This window comes from Vulpes vulpes, chromosome 8 (genome assembly GCF_048418805.1).
Source record: "Vulpes vulpes isolate BD-2025 chromosome 8, VulVul3, whole genome shotgun sequence".
Classification (NCBI taxonomy): Eukaryota; Metazoa; Chordata; class Mammalia; order Carnivora; family Canidae; genus Vulpes; species Vulpes vulpes.
The window spans coordinates 11,131,979-11,149,857 of record NC_132787.1 but is presented as its reverse complement, the minus strand read 5'-3'; the positions used below and the strand labels follow the sequence as shown (position 1 = coordinate 11,149,857).

At 39.9% G+C, this 17,879-nt stretch overlaps 1 protein-coding gene across 11 annotated transcripts in view; it reads right to left on the bottom strand.

Moving 5' to 3' along the window:
- The window catches only part of PRICKLE1 (prickle planar cell polarity protein 1), a 112,936-nt gene that overhangs the window by 48,254 nt on the left and 46,803 nt on the right, over window positions 1–17,879 (bottom strand). For 6 of the 11 annotated variants that reach the window (XM_072765517.1, XM_072765520.1, XM_026000144.2 and 3 more), the window contains exon 2: window positions 12,967–13,027. The exons of the other annotated variants lie outside the window; for them this stretch is intronic. The gene's annotated coding sequence lies outside the window, so the exon portion shown is untranslated. The remainder of the gene's footprint in view (window positions 1–12,966; window positions 13,028–17,879) is intronic. 11 annotated transcript variants of the gene reach the window in all.

Here is a 17,879-nt window from a genome sequence, read left to right as displayed (position 1 = left end):
AGTACCTCCGTTTCCCATTCTCTAAAATGGCAGCAATAATAGCACCTACATCATGATGTTGTTGCTGTGGGCAATAAGGTGATTAACACGTACAAAGCACCAGGCCTGCAGTGCACTGTGGCTTCATAATTGATAATTTCCTGCTTTATTTAGGAAAGTCAGATCCAAAATGTTGCAAGAAGGGTTACATCATTTCTCTCTTGTGGTACATGACCCTCAATTAGTAATCATTATCATCTATAATACTGAAAACTCTCTTCAACATGACAAATTCTTTTTTTTGTCGGGAGGGGGATGGGACAGAGGGAGAGGAAGAAAAAAAATCCCAAACAGGCTCCATGCTCAGTGTAGAGTCTGACTTGGGGCTCGATCTCATGGCTCTGAGCCAAAATCAAAAGTTGGACACTTAACTGACTGAGCCCCCCAGGCCTCCCAATATGACAAGTTCCTAGTACCACTTTTCTCATAGCACTTTCCAGGGAACTAAACTGTTGCCTCCATTATGTGGTTAATAGGTATTTACTGAATTTTCAGAACTAGCTGTAGACTTTTATCAACTAGAAGAGATTCTTCAGACCTTTGTGGCTCAATGTCCTTGATCAACTCCACCCCCTCCTCTGATCTGGGTGAGCAAATATTGACCAATCGTGGTGAAGGTAACAAAACAGCATTCCTACACTTAGTAAAATGGCCTATTCTTTGACTAATCCTCAGCTGGACGAACATTTACACAAAACTAGTCTCCATAATTCTTTTTTTTTAAAGTTTATTTTTATTTTTTTAAAGATTTTTTATTTATTTATTCATGAGAGAGACAGAGAGAGAGGCAGAGACACAGGCAGAGGGAGAAGCAGGCTCCATGCAGGGAGGGAGCCTGACGTGGGACTCGATCCTGGGTCTCCAGGATCACACCCTGGGCTGCAGGCGGCACTAAACCACTGAGCCAGTGGGGCTGCCCCAGTCTCCATAATTCTAAACCAGGGATACGGTAGGTGAGGAAGCACCTCCAGGAGTAGCCAAGCTAAAAGGGGTGGGGCAAAGTTGGAGACCTTAAAAACAAAGCTGAACTCTGAACCATGGCTGTGACTGTTTTAACCCAACATTTACTTTATTTAGCAATTCAAATTACATTAAAGGAAGACCCATGTGTTTAGCAACACAGGCATATGATTTAAAAAAGAGTTGAGAGGGACGCCTGGGTGGCTCAGTGATTGAGTATCTGCCTTCGGTTCAGGGAGTGATCCTCGGATCCAGGATCTAGTCCCGCATCCGGCTCCCTGTGGGGAGGCTGCTTCTCCCTCTACCTATGTCTCTGCCTCTCTCTCTATCTCACATGAATAAATAAATCTTTTTTAAAAAGTTGAGAAATACTGATCTAAACCATAATTTATCAATCTTCCTTGTCCCTACCAGTAGCAGTAGTGCAGCATGGTGTATTTCTACCTGCAACACTGCCTGCCCCTACTGCTGCTGTGGTGCCCCTTCCTGCCACCGCTGTCTTATAGGGTAACCATATGTCCCATTTCACCCCAGAAAAATTTTAGTTTGTGCCTCTTTTCTAGGCACAATTATTGACAGCACCTTCTTTTACCCTCTCAAGTGGCCAGGTCTGGATGATAAACTAGAAGGTCACCCAAATCTATGGGTTACCAGATTTATGATGGATCTGCTGTCATTGAAGTAAGAAGGTTATATGGAATCTCCACAGGAACACAGATGGGTCTCCTACTACACATTGGGCACTGAGTCTCTCACCACACTCTTCCAACATAATCTAAAATATGGCAAAGAAACAGATAGAGCCTTGGCGGACAATGTCCATGAGAAAATTAACAGATAGTGGACTTTGCAGTAGGACAATTAGAATGCGGATTCTCCCATTTACCAACTTTATGATGTGGAACATGTCATTCCATTCTCTCTTAGCCTCTTCTTCCTCAACTATGCAATGGAACTGTAAAATTTCCTTCACCAAGTTGTGATGGGGATTGAATGAGATGATGCATGGAAAGTGCTTAGCACAGTGGGGAGATGATGTGAACAAGGCCAATGGCAAAGGGCTCTTCATATTGTTTTAATTTAATTTAGGCCTCTCTTTAATTCATGTGCTGTCTACATTAATCTAACAATACATTTTCAATTTGAAACATTTTTAACTTAAAGTTCTTTAATTTAGGCAGAACATCAAACTATTGATCAAATTTGGCTGGTTAATAATACAGTGAGGTATCTGAGGTATTGCAAACCTGAATGAGAGCTTCAAAGAAATTTCAGTATGTGCACAATCTGAATCAGATATAATATCATGATGTGTGCTGACATTTACTGGGAGAAGGATAAATGAGTTAAAGATATATCTTACAATCCATCTAGGCAATTTCTATTACATTAGTGTAAATATTAATTATATAATTGAAAGTCAAAAGAATGATGGCGAAAAACTTTAAAGCCTTATTTTGAGAAAAATTGTATTTCTTTACTAATTATATATTTAATGGATGAAGGAAAATACCTTTCAATTAGGATCTAATTCAATCTCAAAATGGTTGTAAACAGAATCTAGTTGAAAGAGGTAACAGGAGAAATTAACCAGCCAGGCAAAATTCAGAAGAAATGCTTTTCTTGAAACCTATCCCATTTCTTCTAGAACTGAGAATGTCTCCTATGAAGACCATATCTACAAACCAACAGTGAAGAGTAAGATAATTACCCTCAAAACAAGCTAATTTGGTTTTAGTTATATAAATACTGCAAGTGAAATCAGTGGTTTTTAGGACGGCCACTTTCTACTTCACTTATACAACTAGAATAATGTGGAATTATAAGACTATAGTCCATCTGTAATAGAATCAGAACAAAGTGGCACAAATTTGACTGATTTTTTTTTCTCCAATAATCTAGGCTGTATCTTAGCCTTGAAATTTGCAAATTAGGTACTGTCAATCTGGTTTCTAAATTATATCACAGCATGATCCACAAAATTACCATCTAGATGTGCCAACAGAAAGGCTATTTATCTGAAAACGTATCTTGTTTTAATAAATGTAACACACAGCCAAAAAAGATTCTAAAAACTTTAAAATAAGAGCTGTGTACATCTGAAGCTAAGATGGCCTCGGTCATGTTAATAGCACCGCATGTGGCATTTTGCCATGGGAAACCCACCACTGCCTCAAGTGAGTTTTATTATTTTGGTGGCTGGACAAAGTTTTAGTTTTTTTTTTTCATTAGCACATAGAATCTTTCTTTAAAGCAAGAAATTGGCAAATTTATTTTTAAAGTGGATACGTTACATAAATTTGATCTTAAGGGATCTAACAATTTTCAGTGAACTCTCCTGAAGAAAGCAAGCTTTGTGCTCCTCTGTCCATTTTATCCGCAGCCACTTTAACAGAAAGGCTACCCAAGTCCCAGAGCAGTTCATAGGAGTTTAAAAAACAAAAACAAAAACAAAAACTTCTTAGAATAAAAAAAAAAAGTTGATTTATTCTGAAAGTCCCCTTCAAACTTAGAATAGCCATTTAAAGGTTACCCAAGATGCCCATTTTCTGAATTTTCTTCAAGTGCAGGGCAACTCTTAAATTTTGGACAAGATGGGGGGAACCAGGTCTTTTTTGTGCTACATCATAGCGAGGTCACCTGGTAAATATTCCAACGGACTATTTTTCATGCTACTGCATTAGTTCTCAGCTCCATTTGAAACATAAGTTGATATTAACCACGTCTCTTGAGTCTTCCAACAACCAAGAAAGAAAAGGAAGGACACTCTGATGGAGGCAGTGGATTTTCACACATTTCGTTCACATACTCAGTGCTTCAGATGGCTCAAGAAATGCCCAATTATAAATATAAGCCCTCAAGGTGTATTAAAGGGTAAAAATCTAGGGTCACATTATGTAGTACAGGTGGAAATACAGCTATAAACACCGAACAGGTGATTTGGATAAGCCTGTAACTTTTATCTATATGCAAACTTATCCAGCAAGACTCTCCCATCCCATACTTAAACAAAATTAAACCTTGTCAACCACAAAGTTCAGAATAAAGATCTTTGATGTCAAACATAGCATTCTGAAGCAAGTTTTTATTAACTAGGCATTTTGTAAACAACATTTATCTTCAAAGTACCAAACACAGTACCCATTCCCAGGCAAATAGAACGTGGTTAGGAACAACTGTGTTGAATTAATTTACGACCCTAAACATTCTTTCCCCTGAAATATATTTTAACACTTTAATTGAATTGACCATGGCTTCACTGAGCTAATCAAAGGCACTTCCTATCTTTAAGCTAATTTTATTTCCACTAAAATGACCTATGCAATACGTGTAATTTGAAACAGCAACTACATCTGAAATACAGAAGCTCTATAAAATGTTGTTTTGTATAGAGTATTTGATTATGAAAATCAAGGCTACTCTAGGGCACTGCATGTTATAGAGAAACAAAGGACTGGTAAGTGCAAGCACCTGAATTTTAGCTATGTAATCTTGAGGGTTTTTTCCCGTAATTTTTCTACTAATCCAATAGATTTAAAGTGTTCCTGAAATACTGAAAGATGAACTGAAGTTAAACCACTGAATAAAAATTGTCAGTGCTAACCACTATTACATTTTTAGAATATTTATATTAAAATTCTTCTGTATCAGTTGTGATCCTTTTTAAATAGATATTTGTTTGAAAGATAGTGAGACACAGTGGTTAAGGACATGGGTTCTGGACACTGGAATGGGAATAGTAATGTAGAGGGCAAAAGAGTGATGGAAATGTCCTTTAGGAATAAGGAGGACAAATCTGGGCATTTTCCTACCTGGAGAGTAGTGAGGAGGTTCCATGGAGCACAAGTGCAAAAATGGTGTATAGAGACACATGCAGGAGTGGACTGGGACCACTCTGCTAGAGACTTGCCTGTGAACTCTCCTGAGTAGTGACCCACTGGCATGTTCTGACAGGGCCAGGCCATGATCAGAATTGCCTCTCAGAATGATGACCATGGCCACAGTGTGGAAAATGGTTCAGGAGAGTCAGAAAGACCATGTAGGAGGCTGTGAAATAATGATGATGATGCCTTAAGCATGGCAAGGAGGATGACAGGATGATTGGAAGGGCAGTTCCCAGATAGAACCAATAGTCTATGGTGCTTGAGGTGACACAGGAGTGACAGTCAAAGATCGTGTGTCCAATGTGAAACTGTGGACAAGCATCATCTCTACACATTCAGGAGACTAAAACAATTAAGAAAAGAGATGAAGGGAGCCCCAGTGGCTCAGTGGTTTAGCGCTGCCTTCAGCCCAGGGCCTAATCCTGGAGACCTGGGATCGAGTCCCACGTCGGGCTCCTTGCATGGAGCCTGCTTCTCCCTCTGCCTGTGTCTCTGCCTCTCTCTCTCTTTCTCTGTCTCTCATGAATAAATTAATAAAATCTTTTAAAAAAAGTATGTTGGGAAAAAAGTTAACTAATTCTGTATCTAATGATACATAATCTGTGAAATATTTTATATATACTCTGTACTATTTCATGTCTATCTAAACTTTTACTATCTTTTTTTTGCCATAAAGCAATTAAAAAGAAAAAAGTGCAAGTTTTCTCAAATTTATATGGGAAGGCTACATTTGTACATAAGTCTTAGCTGTGGCAAGGAAAAATACTTGTTTCGAGAGGGCTCCTAAATTTTGAGAAAAACAGCATTTGCAAGAAGTCTTCATACTTCAAAAGAAAAGAACGTAATACTGACAGCCTGGCTTTGTATCTGCCTTTAAATGTCATTTCATTATAAAACATAGTCTATGGTGCTTGAGGTGACACAGGGGTGACAGTCAAAGATGATGTGTCCAATGTGAAACTGTGGACAAGCATCATCTCTACACATTTAGGAGATTAAAACAATTAAGAAAAGAGATGAAGGGCAACCCCAGTGGCTCAGTGGTTTAGTGCTGCCTTTGGCCTGGGGTATGATCTTGGAGACCCAGGATCGAGTCCCACGTCGGGCTCCCTGCATGGAGCCTGCTTCTCCCTCTGCCTGTGTCTCTGCCTCTCTCTCTGTCTCATGAATAAATAAATAAAATCTTAAAAATTTTGTTTTTGATTTGCCAGAAATTTTTATATTCTATCAATAAGGTAGAATTTGATGTATTCAGAAACGTCTGAAATACAGCAGTCCCCCTTTATCTGTCATCTGTGGTTTCAGTTACCCAGTCAGCTGGGTCCAGAAGCAGATGATCCTCCTTCTGACACACTGCCAGAGGGTCAACAGTCGCCTCATGCTGCTTCACACTGCCCACATCCTACACCTCACTTCACCTCGTCATGTACACACTTTATCATCTCATATCATCACAAGAAGGGTGAGGACAGGACAGTGAGATATTTTGAGAGAGACCACATTCACACTCTTATTATGCTATGTTGTTATCATTGGTCTGCTTTATTATTAGTTGTTGTTGTTAATCTCGTACTGTGCCCAATTTATAAATTAAACTTTATCATAGGTATGTATAGAAAAAATAATATATACAGGGTTTCATACTCTCCACGGTTTCAGCCATCTATTAGGGTCTTGGAATGTATCCCCCATGGAGAAGGCTGGATTTTTTTTTTTTTTTAAAGTATCATTCTGCAGTCATGACAGTATGCTGTTCTTCTTTTTTTTTTTTTTTTTTTAATTTTTACTTATTTATTATAGTCACACACAGAGAGAGAGAGAGAGAGAGAGAGGCAGAGACACAGGCAGAGGGAGAAGCAGGCTCCATGCGCTGGGAGCCCAATGTGGGATTCGATCCTGGGTCTCCAGGATCGCGCCCTGGGCCAAAGGCAGGCGCCAAACCGCTGCGCCACCCAGGGATCCCGAGAAGGCTGGATTTAACTGTATAACAGCTAAACTCCATTTGTCCTTTTTTTTATATTTAGTTTTTTTAAAATTAAAAAAAATAAAAATAAATTTTTAAAAGATTTTGTTTATTTATTTATAGAAAGCAAGAGTAGGGAAAAGGGCAGAGGGAAAAGGAGAGGGACTCTCAAGCAGACTCCAGGCTGAGTGTGGAGCCTGATGTGGGGCTCAATCCCACGATTCTGAGATCATGACCCGAGCCAAAATCAAAAGTTGGGTTGGACCTAATGAGCCACCCAAGCACCCCAACAGCTAAACTCCATTTGATATCCTATAGTCCATGCTCAGAAAATATCCCTTGACCTATTAGAATGGCCCAAATCCAGGACACTGACAGCATCAAATGCTAGTAAGAATGTGGAGCAGGAGCTGTCATTCATTGCTGATGGGAATGAAAAATGGTACACTCTGGAAGACAGTTTGGTGGTTTCTTACAAAACTAAACATATTCTTACCATATGATCCAGCACTAGTGTTTCTTGGTATCTACCCAAAGGGATTAAAAATTTATGTCTACATAAAAACCTGCACATGGATATTTATAGCAGCTTTATTCATAACTGCCCAAACTTGGAAGCAACCAAGATGTCCTTCAGTAAATGAATGGATAAATTAATTGTAGTCCATCCAGGCAATGGAATATTATTCAGAGCTCAAAGAAAGGAGCTATGAAGCTATGAGAAGACATGGAGGAAACTAAAATGATTATTACTAAGTGAAAGGAGCCAATCTGGAAAGGCTACATACTCTATGATGCCAACTACACGACATTCCAGAAAAGGCAAAAGTACAGAGACAGCAAGTAAGATCAGTGATTGCCAGGGGCTTGTGGGGAGGGACAAATTGGCAGAGCACAGAGGATTTTGGGGACAGTGAAAAAATTCCATATGATACAAATGGATGGATACATGTCATTACACACTTGTCTAAACCCATAGAATGTACAACACCAAGAGTGAACCCTAATGTAAACTATGGACTTTGGGGCATGGCAAAGTGTCACTGTAGGCTCATCAGCTGTAACAAATGTCCCACCCTAGCAGGAGATGCTGGGGGTGGTGGTGGTTCATTTGCGTGTGTGGGGGCAGGAAGTATATGGGAAATGCTTGTACCTTTCTCTAAATTCTGCTGTGATCCTCAAACTGCTATGAAAAAAAAAAGTCCTTTTTATAAAAAAAAAATCTATCGAATGTGTGAATGAAATCAAGAAATAATAATCACATACCTAATATGTATGTGTGAGCTATACGATAAGCGTGTGGATGGGCTGTGCTATAAAAAGGACTGCACGGCTTCTTCATCATCATGGTTAGAAGACAGGTCTTGTAACATCTCAAATAAATCTCCACGAAGAAGCTGAGAGATGATTCTCTGCCCCTAGAGTCCCACTACAAAGAGAAGCCTATCTTGAAAATAGCCTCTTTTCCTCTGCTCCCTTTTTTTTTTTGTAGTGGACGAACGTGTTAGATTTAGACTTTTTGCTCTGTGGCAATACACATGGAAACATTTACAAAATTACACTAAAATAAATGGCAGGGTTTTTTTTTTTTTTTAAATTAGGAAAAATACCTAGTCCTTCAAAACTAGATATTTTACTTTGATTTTATTTGTAATCAAAATATTTCTCTGGAAGCATTTTCTGTAGTCTTAATTACTCAATTAAACATGTTCCTATGGAACTTTTATGTCACTAGGGCACGATAATCCTGCAGATGGCAAAGGTTTAATACCGAATTAAACTAAGCTATTAATTATATACACAAGTTAAAAGAAACCTAAATGAACGACCTTTTAAATTTTTTTTTCATGCTTCTAATAGGCAAAATGGCAGCTGCGTGTCTGCTTACCCAGAGTCAAGCTAGAATAAGAGTAAGGATGAAGCTTTTGTGCTTTGCTACTTGTTTACTTGAAATAAAATGTTACTCGTTTATTTAAAATGTCACCATTGAATATCACATAAAGTGTGATTCTTACAGAAGCCAGGTCATCTCAGATCTGCTGCTACTATATTTGATCTGAGATTGAAAACTATCCCATGCTACAACCTACTGTACTTTCATGTACATTCACTGAAAGGCCGACCATGAAGAGTATAGATTGTGTTCAATGAAGACACATTTTAAAATTAATAAATGGAAAGAAAGACTTTCTCAATCACATGGCAAAGTGGGAAAAGTTTACTGCAAATTAGAAATAAAAGAGCTCTGTAAACATTTTTTTGGATGATTACCTATTCCAGAGGGAAGATAAAGCAACTAATGATCCAAAATGTATAGATGGCAGGCTCTCAGACAACATTATCAAAAGCAATAGTTCTTTTTGTGTGTGTGTGGTTTTGAATACTCTTCTATTGAAAATTAGTCTTTTATTCTCACTCATAAGGAGAAAAATCCAGCTTGGAATATCTGCTTAGAGGTTGGGGAGGTTGATTCTTCAAATTCTTTAGACTCAAAGTTAGGAAAAAGGAAGAATGTGCCAAGTGGGATTACCTTATGGATTTTTCTTTCTTCTTCTTCCATTGGTGGACAATGTAATTTATTAATTTTAAAGAAGACTTTATTTATTTATTTGAGAGTGAGAGAGAGCACAAGTAGGGGGGCAGAGGGAGAGGGAGAAGCAGGATCCCCAAGGTACAGGGAGCCCAATGTGGGGCTCGATCCCAGAACCCTGGGATCCTGACCTGAGTCAAAGCCAGATGCTTAACCAACTGAGCCACTCAGGCGCCCCTGAAATGTATTATTTTAAATCAAACACTGACAGAGAACCAGAAACACTTCTTTTTATACTTTAGAATGCCATGAATCATTCCCCCTAAATTATATTCAAGTCACTATTTAGTTCAATAAATCCTCAACAACGCTAAATTATTGAGTCAAACATAAGCTCTATTTCTTGAACTGGCATTTTCTTCAATAATACCCAGAGGATGAGGAAGAGGGTTCAGCAACTCCTGAGGTTTCCTGACATTTTCCCTGAGAATCCCTGAGACACCTGAGAAAAATGCAAAATGCAAAAATCCTAAGGAAGGAAGGAGGGAAGATTTTACAGAGGCTCTACTGGCCAGGTGATGCAAAAACTTCAGTATATTTTATCCAATATTACAAGAAAAGTACAACTTTGTTCATCAAATATATGCCCTAATCGAATCCCACGTCGGGGTCCTGGTGCATGGAGCCTGCTTCTCCCTCTGCCTATGTCTCTGTCTCTGTCTCTCTCTCTCTGTGACTATCATAAATAAATAAAAATTAAAAAAAAAATATATGCCCTATTGCTAAATATCCTAAGGTTTTGTTTTTAATATGCAATGAAAAATAGTGTTAAATAGTGTTAGGTTATGCCTTTATGCAAATAATAGATCAAATATGTTGGGCCTCAGATAAATGGTCTGTTAAGCTCCTCGCCATTGCATCATAGTATGATAGAGACAAATCTGAAAGGTTTCAGACTCTGTATCTTGTCTACAAACAACAACCTCAAGTCTATGTGTTATTTTTTTTTAAGATTTTTATTTATTTATTCATGAGACACACACACACAGAGAGAGAGAGAGAGAGAGAGAGAGAGAGAGGCAGAGACACAGGCAGAGGGAGAAGCAGGCTCCATGCAGGGAGCCTGACGTGGGACTCAATCCAGGGTCTCTAGGATCAGGCCCTGGGATGAAGGTGGCGCTAAGCCGCTGAGCCACCCGGGCTGCCCAGAGTCTATGTGTTTTAATTTAGGAGGGAGTATAATGCTGAATTCCAGCCCTTATACTTAGCAATTCACATATAACAGGTAATTTTAGAGCAGACTTTTCAGAAACTTAATCATAGCTAAGTTAAATTAATTTGAATATAGTTGTTATAGGTGTTTTTGATTCAGTGTAACATAAGCAATTGCTAGTGACCAGAAATCATATCTTTCTCTATAAGGAAAATGAGAACTAAATAATGAGAAGCAAAAAGATTACTTATTTCTTCATTTATTTGTAACATTATCTCTCATCTAAAAATTTCTGCTCTCCCAGTAATTCTACTTCTAGCAGTAAATCCTAAGGTAATAATCAGAAATGCGTAAAAGGATTTGTATAGAGGGTGTTCAGAAAGTAATTTTAATACTGAAAAATAAGAAGTAACCTGAAGATTCAACATAATGGAACTGAATTGGTTCAATAATTATATTCATGAAATATAAATTTATGCAGCTAAAAATGACACCACAGAACCTGTGCTATCCAACAGAAATAGCATGTGAATATTTGTAACTTAAAATTTTCCAGTAGACACATTAAAAAAGTAAAAAAAAAAAAAGTAAGATTAACTTATTAACATATTTTTTTAACTTATTAACACATTTTTATCTAACTCAATATTGCAATGTGTAATCAATATAAAAGTTAATAGTTTTAGGGGCACCTGGGTGGCTCAGTGGTTGAGCATCTGCCTCTGGCTCAGGTCGTAATCTCAGGCTCTGTTTCTCCCTCTGCCTTGTGTCTGTGCCTCTCTCTCTGTGTCTCTCATGAATAAATAAATAAAATCTTTAAAAAAATAATTTTAATAAATTAAGATATCCTCCTTTCTGTACTCCTTTCTGTACTGCCTTTGGAATCTGGTGTGGTTGTACACTTCTAGCACATCTTAATTCTAACTAGCCACCATTCTACTGCTTAACAGCCCAAGTTTCGTTTTGTTTTTTTTTTTTTAAACAGCCCAAGTTTCTAGTGGTTTTAGTATTGAACAGTGCAGCTACAGACAATGTTTAGACCTAGAAAGTCATAAATAATGTATTAACATTTGAAAACATCATATGACATATGTACAGTACGATTTGAATTGTATGCCTGAAAAATTCATGAACAGGAGAAAAAAAAGCATAAAAGAGTATACACCAAAATGTTCACAGTGTTTTCTGGGAAGCAGGATTATGGTTGTTCTCTTATTTTCTTTTCTGTATTTTTAAAATGTTTGACTGTATTATTTCGAAGCTAATAAATAACTCTGTTGACACCCTTCCATCAGCATTGATTAGATCAAGTTTATGACTTTAGACATTCCACTCTAAGAATGTGATCCCTGAAAAGTGAATTTGTTCTGTTATTTCAGACTAGTGAATACAAATTTCATTGTCCAAAGAGAATAATTTGCCACTATGAACAAGACTTATATTTTCAGCACAGGCCCTAACATTTGCCCCATAAGTGTGGTGTGTGTAATTATAGCATAAGAACTGTGAGTAAATTATTTCGTTGCCTGTTAAATAACCGTTTGTTAAGTCTAGACAACAATTATAAATAGCCATTATTTATAAAGTTTCCATTCAAAGTACTTGGGGGATTGTATAAAAAATAGGCAATGTGACCTACACCTCCTTATATTCCTAAATTGTACTAAAAAGGAGAAAATACCTAAAATTGTACTAAAAAGGAGAAAATACCTAAAATAAATAACAGACAAAATCCCCTTTGAAAAGGAGCTAAGGGATGGCCTGGGTGGCTCAGTGGTTGGGTGCCTGCCTTTGGCTCAGGGTGTGAGCCCGGGTCCTGGGATCGAGTCCTGCATCAGGGAGTCTGCTTCTCCCTCTGCCTGTGTCTCTGCCTCTCTCTCTCTCTCTGGGTCTCTCATGAATAAATAAATAAAATCTTAAAAAGAAAAACAGTTTAAAAAAAGAGGACGCACCCGCCCGTGAGACCCGACTGAGGGGAGGCAGTAGGCCGGAAGAAACACCTTCCTGGCCCAGGGTGGCGGGTGGGGGGGGGGGGGTGCGAATTCAGGAAGTCGGGTGTTGGCCAGCCCTGTGAGGGAGGAATGCTGGAGCCACTCAGCCTGCGGGGTGCCCGCAGAGGGGCCAGCAACCCTGGCCTGGCCCTGGTTTTTATTATGATTATTAACAACAGTAGCGACAGAGAAGGTGTAGTAAGCATTTTCGAGAAGCCAGAGCCAGGCTGAAAGCTTCAGACATAATAATGGATCAGCTCCTCAAGCAGCCCTTTGAGGTAACGATTACTAAGTGCCTGAGAGGTTAGGTTAGTAACTTGTCTGGGGGGTGACAGGACTTATAAAGGGCAGGGCTGGGAGCCACTGACACTCGTCAGAGCTCTTACCGGCTTTGCTGGACTGTCTCTCCTTCCAAATTTTACACCCTGATGTCTGCTGCCACCGGAGCTGTGGGGAAAGGAGCAGTGTTTTGAAAGAGGATGCTGGAAAAACAAAACAAAACAAAACAAAACAAAAACAAAGGAACTGAGGTTTCTAGTCCCTGGAGGATAAACCTACCTCATGGACGGGAAAGACCAAATTCACTGACTCTAAACCACAGAACAAGGCCAAAGAAATGTGTACAGCACACTGTGGTAGACATCTGTGGGTTTTGTCTTCCTGACATCCACTTTCCTTTTTCCTACTAAAAAAGGTCTTCTGTGGGAACAGATGCCCCCACCCCACTCTCACTCTGTGGTGGTTTTAATGGGGCAAAGCCTCCTGTTGGCTTTAGAACAGAGCCCATGACCCTTCAAAGCCAGGCAACCGGAACATTCCACCCCCTCAGCCAGTAGCTGGTGTGACTGATGGCATATGGGCTCAGTCTGGGACTTTCCTGAACTACGGAGAAAGACAGACAGGTACAGCTGCTGGTATGCACACCTGCCTCCATGTTGGACAACGCTGCCTGAGCACGCATCCAGCACACGAGGCAAATGGGCCTCGAGTCTTTACGGATCCCTGAGCACAGGGATTCCAACACGCCAGCAGCAAGATTTACTCCTAAACTCTTCAGCTGAATGAACCCACCAATCCTTTCTCAATTCTCCATGGATTTTCTGTCATGGATCAGAGGCAGAGCAGACTGGATAGAAACTGGGGTCAAAGGCAGGCCAGTGTTAGGAAACATGGCAGATAGGTGGTCAGGAACATCCTAAATTCTATGGCCTTTGGAAAAACTGTCTGAGCACTCCAGTGGTTGGAGTGAAACTGTTCCTCCTCCTCCTCCTCCTCCTCCTCCTCCTCCTGGGAGGGAGGCAGCTGACAATGTGGGAAGTGCAGGTGCAGACCACCAGCCATCAACATCCCCTTACTGCTTACCGGCTGCTCAAGGTGTGCCACCTGGAGGGATAACAAACATGACCCCGTTCCACACCCCCCCCCCCCCCCCCCCCGGCCCCAGGGAGCTCATCAGCTACTTAGAGGGCAAAGGCAGGAGGCACAGGTTAGCATGCCTGCATCATAATTTACCTACACACTGAACCCAGTGCAGTAAAATCAGCACTTGATTAAAAAGAAATCTCCTGGTTCTCTGGTCTAGACGTAAGTATCTTCCACTGAACTGCATAACGCAAGGCCTGGCTGCGCAGAGGTCGAAAGATAAGGAGGTCTGAAAGATGAACACTCAGCCCGAGGAGCTGTACCAGGAGCAGCAAGACTCAGAACTGGCACCGAGGGAATCGAAGGGCACGCTGGCCTACTGCCAGAAAGGAAGTTGCTAAAGAAAGAAATCAAAGCAGGAAACTGAGGACAGAATGGAAGGGGGGACACCACAAAAGAGGGCCAGCATTAACAATGCCTCTAGCTGCTACAAAATCACCTCAGCTCTGGGAACTTTCTTGGCCTCTACCAGCCTGGGCTCCCTGTGGCTAATGTCTCCTCCTGACCAGTGACTGTATTTTCCCCAGGTTGATTGTACATCAAGCAATCTCCTTACTGAGGTTGGACCTTGACCGTCCTCCCAAGCTCAGGCTCTGGGGCCCAGGAATGAAAGCAAGAGCTCTGGAGTTCTGGATTCCCTCCATTCCTGTGGGGTCCAGTCCTCAGCAATGGGAGTTCTTTGCACCCTCTCTCCTGAATCCCTAAAAGCATGTGTAGAAGGCCCTGGCTCCTGAGTTCCTGAACTCTGTACACCTGGTCGAGGTGCCACTGATGGGGCCATCTGATGCACAGTTGCCTCAACTGCCCCTGAGCTCGTCATTGTCTCCTACCTCTTCCTGTTTTTTGCCCACCGCAACCCCCCGCCCCTTTCGCCTCTCAAACCCCTTCCTCAGGTGGTACGCACCTAGGTACGTCTCTTCCCCTGTCTAGTAGGAAGACTCTAAGCTTCACGCCCAAACCATGGAAAACTTAATCCATTTTTAGTCGGGATGGGGGTACTCTAAGTATATATATGATTAGCAATGCTCTTTAATCAACTGGTAAAATTGTAAGTATTTACCTATGGAGTTGTTTTGGTTCTTCTCAGTTCTTTTTCTTTCTTCTTCTTTTTTTTTTTTTTTAAGATTTTATTTTAAAGTACTCTCTATGCCCAGTGCAGAGCTCAAACTCACAATCCCAAAATCAAGAGTTGTGTGCTCCAATGACAGAGCCAGCCAGGCACCCCTCTTGTCAGTTATATTTACAAAATCTCAACACAAAGATCTTATTTAGGATGCTGTTAAATTAAAACACCTCACTCGGGGCACCTGGGTAGCTCAGTGGTTGAGTGTCTGCCTCTGGCTCAGGGCGTGATCCCAGGCTCCTGGGATGGAGTCTCACATCAGGCTCCCCACGGGGAGCCTGCTTCTCCCTCTGCCTATGTCTCTGCCTCTCTCTATGCGTCTCTGATGAACTAATAAATAAAAATCTTTTAAAAAAAATAAAAGTAAATAAAGCTCTTCACTCAATACAAATATGCCTACTGAATTATTTCAGTTTTGCTCTAGCTGGGGCCTGAGAGGGGACTATTCTTGAACAAATTTACCAAGGAACAAAGAAGAAAAGAGAATAAAACAAAAACCCAGTGATACACACCAAATCTAATGGACTTGAATAACAGCTCTGTTTGGTTATTCCAGTATTCATTTAAGCATCAGATTCATTCATGCAGCAAGTATTTAGTGAGTGTCTACAATGTACCAGACAGTGATCTAGGCCTTAGGGATACAGTGGGAACAAGACATTTTCTGAATATTTCATACGGGCTGATTATCAAACCTTGCTCTCCTCCTTGGGGAGCCACTAGTTAGTAAATCCATCTTTCATTCCTTCCTGCCTTGATGACTTGGCCCACAATGTATTCTAAAAATGGCATGTCAAGACTTGGTTGTTCAAAGAAACGTTCTTTCCACAGAAACAGTCTGTGACAGTCATTACTAAAATAAAAACTGAGATAATCTAATCCAACCCATCATCTACAGATGAAAAGGTGGTCCATATAGATAGTGTGTGTTGAAACACTGTGATACCTTTTGATTCTTAATCCAATGCTCTTCTCCTGCACTGTCCAAAATGGTAGCCACTAGCCCCACGTAGCTACTTAAATTTAGATTTGGAATTAAAAACTCAGTGCATCAGCTGCCCTACCTACATTTCAAGTGCTCAGATGCCACATAAGCTAGTGGCTATCATGTTGGAAAGAAAAAAAAAAGCTATTTCCATCACTGTAGAAAGTTCTGTTGGACAGTGCTGTGGGGTCTAAACCCCTCTGCTTGTATTATTCTAGCTCAGGGTTCCTCCAACTTTAATATGCAGAGTATTCACCTGGGGATCTTGCTAACATGCGGATTCTGATAGAGTAGTTCAGGGGTGGGGCCTGAGATTCTATAGTCCTAATAAGCTCCAAGCAGGAGACCTGCTTCCGGCTTGAAGACCACACTTGGAGTGTGGAGTATTAAGGTGCCAGCTCTGTACTGCAGTTAATACTGGTTTAGTGCCCTGATACTTTAATGGTTAAATGATTTTTTTTGTCTTCCCAATTATGTTTTAGTCTCCTTAGGAGAGAGCACCACTCCTTCTTCTTCACATCTCTCATCAGAGATGCAGGGGTGCATGGGTAGTCAGTTTTCCTGTCTATAGGTACATTACATTTGGTAAATTGCTTTAGTGTTACATACAAATACACTTTTTCTTCTTGAAAGACATTAGGTCCTGAATCTAGCCATTTGAATGCTTCAATTTCTTAAAAGGAAGACACTGGTAGCTATACAATGTCAACTTCAAGAAAACACATGGGAATTAATCCTTTTTAATGGCCTTAAAATGAATCTTAAATTTTACTAGAGCCTACACACTTGAGATAACTTGAGAAATAGTTGAGAAAAATCTAAGATGTATATTTGATAGCTGAAGGGATGCTAAATAATCTATAATTACAAGCAACCGAATAACCAAACTTTATCATAAAATTAGAAAATGATTAAAATACTTACAAAACAATACAATCAGTAATTTTAAGTGTGTCATTATATTACGGAGACCCCACATCCTACCCTGAAAATAGTGAGCAAAACCCTTCTTAATGGGACAGCTGACAGTGGTTGTGGTATGAGCAGTCACCTCTATAAATTCTTTTCATAGCTTTCTATCAGTTATTTCCATTTTTCTAGAAATTTCAAGAATCACTATTTTTAATCAGTTATTAGTTAAGAAGTTCATAGTTAAGTTTAAAAGATCAGTCATTTTCGTATTGAAAAGTCACGTCCTGATGCATTAAGTTCTTAAGGAAATAAGAACCCTTTGTGCCTTCCTAAATGTATTCCTTACAAAGCAGCAAGAAAAAGAGTTTTATTAATGCACAAGACTGAAAGAAATGTCAAGTATGCTAGAGTTCTGGTTTTGATTTTGGCCTTCAGAGAAAGTTAAAGAAGCAGTGGAGCAGAGCTCTTTAATTACAATCCAATGTCCTGGAGAAGAATATTTGATATATCTTCCAGTTGGTGTTCTAGCTGATATGAGAAGAAAATCAACTATGACGAATACAACATGAAATCATTCCACCTAGTCAAGTTAATCAGGATTATCCTGTGTGTGTATCACGAACCTCCCTGGTTGTGTTCAAGACCTTGTTTGACAAATTATAAGATGTAAATGTTTTAAGAGTTACATCAGTACTTTTTTTTTGTTACATAGCCTAAGCCAGTACAAGTTTGTGCTAAGATTCCTCAAACTCCCACTTCACTTTAGGAGGGTAACTAAATGACAGCATTTTTTTCAGCCAAGAGGAGAATAAGCAGCTCCGACAGGAAGATGGCAGGATGATGGTGGAGAGCTTGGG